At 44.1% G+C, this 6,654-nt stretch overlaps 1 pseudogene; it reads right to left on the bottom strand.

The window, feature by feature from the left end:
- Positions 1 to 4,923: 4,923 nt before the first annotated feature.
- Positions 4,924 to 5,322, bottom strand: LOC142832916 (ribosomal protein eL22-like 1 pseudogene; annotated as a pseudogene).
- Positions 5,323 to 6,654: the final 1,332 nt, after the last annotated feature.

Here is a 6,654-nt window from a genome sequence, read left to right as displayed (position 1 = left end):
CCCAGGGCCTCCCCAGATGATGTAATATCCTTTCTTAAACAACCATGACGCCAAAGGTTGCTTTGGTTGTTCTTTGTTTCTTAATTAGATAAAGTCAATATGGATCATTAAACCTAATAGGAACAAAAGACCAAGGAGCCTGGATCCTTCAAAGGGACAGAACAGGCGACTTTGAGGAGGATGTCTCACCCCAGCTGGCTCCCTAATCAAGCTGTCCCTCAAGGAAAAGGAAACAGACAAAAGTGGGTGCCAATTTTCTGTTAGATCTTTGGCTCCTTAAAGATTATGGGGTTGTGCTTAGCGGAAATACATTCCCAGGTTATAGTGATAAAGGATATGGCCACGGAAGTGGTTTATGACGCATTTCCCTGGGTAATATTTTTATTATGGACTCTTCTTATTATATTTATTCTTAACCTTTAGCAGCTAGATTGGAGACCCCATTTCTTGGGGGTGCACTGGCTCCATTCCCGGAAGCTATGAGGTCACAGGTGGGCAGAGCTTCCTTTGTCAATCTGAAAACTCTCGTTACAGAGACGGACAAACAGAAACCCGAGTACCCCGACCCTGAGGGCAGGGATCTAAGAAGCTCTTGAAACCAGAACCGGAAACTGGAGCATTAGGACTTTCTGTTTCCTGTTTCTGTTCTTTTTAATGCAAGAAGGCCTCTTCTGAAACTAAGGGGAGCCAGTAAATTCTGGATGGACACGGGTCACAGGAAGTGACACTCCTTTTTATAGGCTGGAACCAAAACTGCAAAGCCGTCCTCTGTGAAGGTGCCAGCGCACTGGAACTGGGCAGAATGAGGAAGTCGTGCGCTTGGCCATTTTCCCTCGTTCAGTTCCTTGTTCATCGGCTCAGTGGGAACGCGTGTGCTTCTGACTTCACTGGCATCATGCCCCTGTTCTGTTGGAATCACTTCTGGCATTGGTGACCATTGGAGACCTACGTGTCTCCCAAAAGGCTTGAATTTCCTCCTTAATGTAAAGGAAGCCTTTCGACTCCTTCGCTTCCATTCTTCCCCAACTGCGGAACCAAATTCTGGCGTGTGCTAGGACACTCAGTGAGGGTGGGAGCTTACCAGGACTCTAGAAAACAACTTTCTTTCCTCCTCCTTTGTTTTTCTTGAGACAGGGTCTCACTATGTAACCCTGGCTGTGCTGGAACTCACCATGCAGATCAGGCTGGCCTTGAACTCTCAGAGATCTGCTTACCTTTGCCTCCCAAGCACTACAATTAAAGGCCATCACAATCACCAACCATCCAGTTCTTGACTTGATTTCAAAATAGATAAAGGCTTGAGGGCCTTCTAGGAAAATTAATAATTTGGTATACCCAAAACTTTAAAAATATTTGAAGCCAGGCATGGTGACGCACACCTTTGATCCTAGCACTGGGGAGGCAAAGGCAGGTGATCTCTCTGAGTTCAAGGCCAGCCTGGTCTATAGTAAGGTCAGCCATGGCTAACAGAGAAGCCGTGTGTGTGTGTGTGTGTGTGTGTGTGTGTGTGTGTGTGTATGTGTGTGTGTGTGTGTGTGTGGTCAGATGGGCGGAGGAGGGGAATAGGATGGGGGACTTTAAATATTTGTTCAATATTGCAAGCTTGTATCATGAAGACATCTGATCTTCGTATTGGGATTTGAAGATAGTGCAATATGTTAATAATGGAAAATTTCGCTAATTTATTTAAAACATAGCAATTGCAAGATTTCCTTCATGAAAGTTGTAAACGTATAGTCGAGTGCTTTTATTTTTCTTCAGAGTAATACATGGAAATGACTGAAACTTTCAGAAACTCCAGAAGGTTTTCCAGGAAGAGCTTCAGCCTCCTGTTGTGCTTCCTGTCACACTCCTGCCCCAAAGAACCGGGTGAGCCCTTGGGATGGACTGTGTTTCTGTTCATGCTCTGTCGGGGCTTTATCTTCTCATCTGTGAATAATGTGTTCACTGCTGCGTATATAACTGCCTAGTCATTTTAGGCACCATTACCCCATGATCAAGGAGATTTTCCATCCGATATATGACTCTCTCATTTCAGTGGAGCTATAGTAACTCCTGAGAGCCTCATCATAGCCAATGACTTCTTAAGAAAACACTAATCTTAGGTCTCTTTCAGTTCTGTCTGCTTTAGCCATCATCCCTCTGATCAAAGCCAGAACCAGGATCTGAACAGCTTAGAAATAATAGTCTGTTGGGCTGGAGAGATGGCTCAGAGGTTAAGAGCACTGACTGTTCTTTCAGAGGTCCTGAGTTCAATTCCCAGCAACCATGTGGTGGCTTACAACCATCTATAATGAGATCTGATGTCAACACTGTATACATAATAAATAAGTAAAATTTTAAAAAAGAAATAACAGTTTTTCTCTTCCCATTTATTCTTTCCTTTCTAACACTGTGAAAAAACACCATGACCAAGGCAACCTATAAAAGAAAGCATTTAATTAGGGACTTGCTTACAGTTTCAGAGGCAACTCCATGACTGTCATGGCAGGGAACATGGAGGCAGGCAACCAGGTCTGGTACAGGAGCAGTAGCTGAGAGCTTACATCCTGATCTTTGGACTGTAGGCCAAGAGAGACCCAGTGACACATCTCCTCAACAAGGTCACACCTCCTAACCCTTACTAAACAGTTCACCCGCTGGGTCAAACATTCCGAGCCTGTGGGAGTTGCTCTCATTCAAACCACCACATCCTGATTATTATTTTTATGTGCAGGGGTGTTTTGCCTGTGTGTAGGTCTGGAACTGGAGTTACAGATGACTGTGAGCTGACATGTGGGTTCTGGTACCCAAACCCAGGTTCTCTGTAAGAACAGTCAGTGCTCTTAACTGCTGAGTCACCTCTCCAACCCTCTGTTCTTTGTGGAAGATGAGGACAGTATGTCTTTCATATTCTTTTTATTCCTATGCCCTGTCTATATTTTTAATGTTTTATGTACAAAAGTGGTAAAGCTTTTGTATGCTTTTTTCCTTTCTTTCTTTCTTTCTTTCTTTCTTTCTTTCTTTCTTTCTTTCTTTTTTTTTTTTTGAGACAGGGTTTCTCTGTGTAACAATCCTTGTTGTCTTAGAACTTGCTTTGTAGACCAGGCTGGCCTCAAACTCACTGAAATCCACCTGCCTCTGCCTTCCGAGTGCTGGGGTTAAAGGTGTGCACCACCACTGCCAAGCTGGTGTGTTTTCTAAGCTGATAAAACTTGTCTTTAGCCATCGCTCAGCACTAGGGTTTGCATCTAAGTAGTTAAAGGAGTGATTCCCCCTGGGGTGCGGGGGTCGTGGGCTATCACCAAGGGCTCGGCCAAGTTTTATTTTCTTTTATCTGTTTATTTTGCCCTTTCCAATCATGCTACAATTATTAACTAACTTAATCTTCATAATAGGCTATGAGGTTGATAATTAATAGTAACTCTAACTGCTGAGGTCAGGATTTTTTCCCCTTGAGAGTTTCTGAGCTGTCTCTTTAACATCTTCTTGAGTGGACCTTGGTCAGTTGCTGGAAGTTCGCCTCCAATCTTTGGAATCCTGTTTTCCCTGGATGGCTCCTTCCTTAAATCTTTGCCCTTGACTTCTCTTTGGGTTGCTACTGTGCTCCACCTCTGAGTTTTACCTGTAGCCAGGCTATTGTTGTCTGGAGCTACCAGCCTTTTGCTCCCAGGAAGTGTTTGTCTGTCTGTTGTCTGTCTCTCTGTCTCTCTTTCTTTCTTTGGTTTTTTTGAGACAGGGTTTATCTGTGTAGCAGCTCTATCTGTCCTGGAACTAGCTCTTGTATACCAGGCTGGCCTTGAACCCACAAACGTCCACCTGCCTCTGCCTCCTGAGTACTGGGATTAACAGAGTGCCCCTCCCCCCGGCTCAGGAAGTCTTTCCTTATTTCTCTCTGTAGTTCATGTGTTTTTCCAGCTCATCCCCACATGTAACTGTTACCATGTTCAGATGAGATTCTATAAGACCAGAGTAAGACAATTTTGAGTCCCTCTATGTCTGAAAAGATTTTTATTCTTCCTTCCTACTTTTATAATTTGATTAGAAATTCCATGTTTGAACAGTTTTCTGTACGGGAGTGGTGACATGGAAGGGGCACTCGAGTGGTTCTAAAGAAAGCAAGGAAAAAGGATGAAAACCAGAGCTAGGAGAAGAAGTATGAAGCGGGAGATAAGATCGCAGATTTGCAGTCAGGGAGCACATTAAATAAGCCAGCGAAAGCATAACAGCTCTCAGATCGGATAAGACTAAAGCGAGCTGTATGTTAGTATCAGGGTTTGTCAGCGTGGTGCACAGAGCCTGTATAAGCCAGCGGAGAGACAAAGTTTGCTAGGGTCTAGGCAGAGCAAAGCCGGTGTGGCTGTATTACCATGAGGTGAAGAAGATTGTCGCAAAGGACCCAGGTGCTTATAGCAACATGGTTGCACTAAAGAATACATCATCAGTGATAGTATCCAAGGAAAACATGTCATCAAAAGGATAGCAGATACATTTTATGTGATGTTGTGTATTTTTTCAAACCAGAATTACATTGGCCAGCAATGCATAAATAGGTAGCAAAGCTGGAAGGAAATCACTAGCACAAAATTCAGATTACTGTAGCCTGGGCCAAAGGAAGAATGCAGGACAGGGTCCTCTGTGTGTCATGAGAGTCTGAGACGGTAAATGTCTTTAGTAGAGTGCTGGTTTTGTGGATGTTCACTTTATTATCATTGTAAACCTATGCTTGTATGTTATGTATACTTTTTTTTTTCTTCGAGACAGCTTCTCTGTGGCTTTGGGTCCTGTCCTGGAACTCGTTCTGTAGAACAGGCTGACCTCCAACTCACAGAGATTCTCCTGCCTCTGCCTCCCGAGTAATGGGATCAAAGACGGTGCCACCACTACCCAGCAATGTGAGTACAATAATTTTTATTTGCTGATAAAGTCAAATTTTAAATGTCTTCAGTATACTTCCATTTCATTAAATGCAAAGGCCAGACTTGACTCATCTTCATCTCAATTAATGTTGGAAATAATGAAGTTTGTAAGTATTCTTGCCGGATGCAACCACCTGAAGCCAATCGATTATTCTTCTTAAGGAATTTCTTGGTAAGCTATTTCAAGTGCCTCTTAGAGAACCATTTCTAGAAACAGCTGTGGTTTTATTCTCCAAGTGTTCAGTGTGACCACCATTCGTTCCCATGCTCTTCACTTTCTCCACTGACTTACTTTCTCCCATAGAAACTGTCGGAAATTTCCAGAATCAAGAATTTCATCTTCTACTGGATGAGTAAATTCCAAATAAAGCCTCCAGGCCAACTTCTTGGGGTTCACATCTTTCCGTGGTGCCGTAGTGAGCATCGGCCATGTGAAGAGAGAAAACTTCTCTGTTATGTGTTCTTGTCAGTAAATTTTCTCTAGACTTTTGAGGGCATTGCCCTACCATCTGATGGGACTGATGATCTTTTTTTTTTTTTATTTTTCGCTCCAGTCCTAGGATCAAACCCAAGGGCCTCACATATGACCTAGATGTTTCTGAGATATCCACTTGTAAATTAATTCCACCACTCCTTCTTTCATTGTTCTGGGTCCCTTATGGACCTTTGCACTCAGACTCACAACCTTCAACGTAAGGGAAAATCTATGTCTTTACTTATTGCCTCTGTTTTTGTACTAGATCGTTTTATGTCAGTCTGACACAAGCTAAAGTCATCTGAGAGGAGGGAACCTCAATTAAGAAACTACCTTCGTGTGATCAGGCTGTAGGAGAGCAGAAGGTGGTGGCTGCCACCTTTACTCCCAGGACTAGGGAGGCAGAGATAAGATCTCTGAGTTTAAGGCCAACCTGGTCCACAAGAGAGAGTGGCAGGACAGCCAGGGTCACACAGGGAAATCCTCTCACTAAAGAAACAGGGAGAGAAGGAACGTGCCCCATTTCTTATCCTTGCTTTCTGGTTTTTTCTTTTGGCTGCCATTCTTTCCATTACTTTATGTCCTCCTGAAACGAAGCAAGATCTTTTCTGTTTGGTGGCAACTTTCCTCTCTTGGTTTTGGGGGTTGAACCGGATGCCTCTGCGGTGGTTTGAATAAGAAAGGCCCTCCTCATAGGCTTACATGTTTTAATGTGGCACCGTGTGAGAAAGTGTGGCCTTGTTGGAGGACGTGTGTCATTGAGGGTGAGCGCTGAGGTTTCCAAAGCTCACACCAGGCCAGTGTCTCTCTCCTGGCCCGAGGATGGATAAGGATGTGATTATTAGGTACCGCTCCAACACCATGCCTGTCTGACTCCCCGCCATGATGATGATGGACTCACCCTCTGAAACTGTAAGCAAGCCCCAGTTAAGTGCTTTCTTTTATAAGAGTTGCCTTGGTCATGGTGCCTCTTGACAGCCACAGAACCATGACTAAGACAGCCTCTAAGAATGTATCAAAATGCAAATATCCATACTTCCCATCTCCTGGCTCTTCAGATGGAACCATCTCCACTTGTTTTCCTGACACATCAAGAAGGAAGAGGGTGGGGAGGACGAAGCAGGGCCAGGCACCCAGTGTCAGACAGAGGCTGTAGCACAGGTCTGTGCATCTGAGTGTGTGACTTACCAAACTATTCCCGATTCTGTGTCATCCCAGACACCATAAAGTTCCGTAGGCTGACACTTCCATCGTGTTTCAGATTCCTGTATGATGGAGGCA

The sequence above is a fragment of the Microtus pennsylvanicus genome, chromosome 12 (assembly GCF_037038515.1).
Source record: "Microtus pennsylvanicus isolate mMicPen1 chromosome 12, mMicPen1.hap1, whole genome shotgun sequence".
NCBI classification, from domain to species: domain Eukaryota; kingdom Metazoa; phylum Chordata; class Mammalia; order Rodentia; family Cricetidae; genus Microtus; species Microtus pennsylvanicus.
Note: the sequence above shows the minus strand (reverse complement) of the source record. Positions and strands in the feature narration are given on the sequence as shown.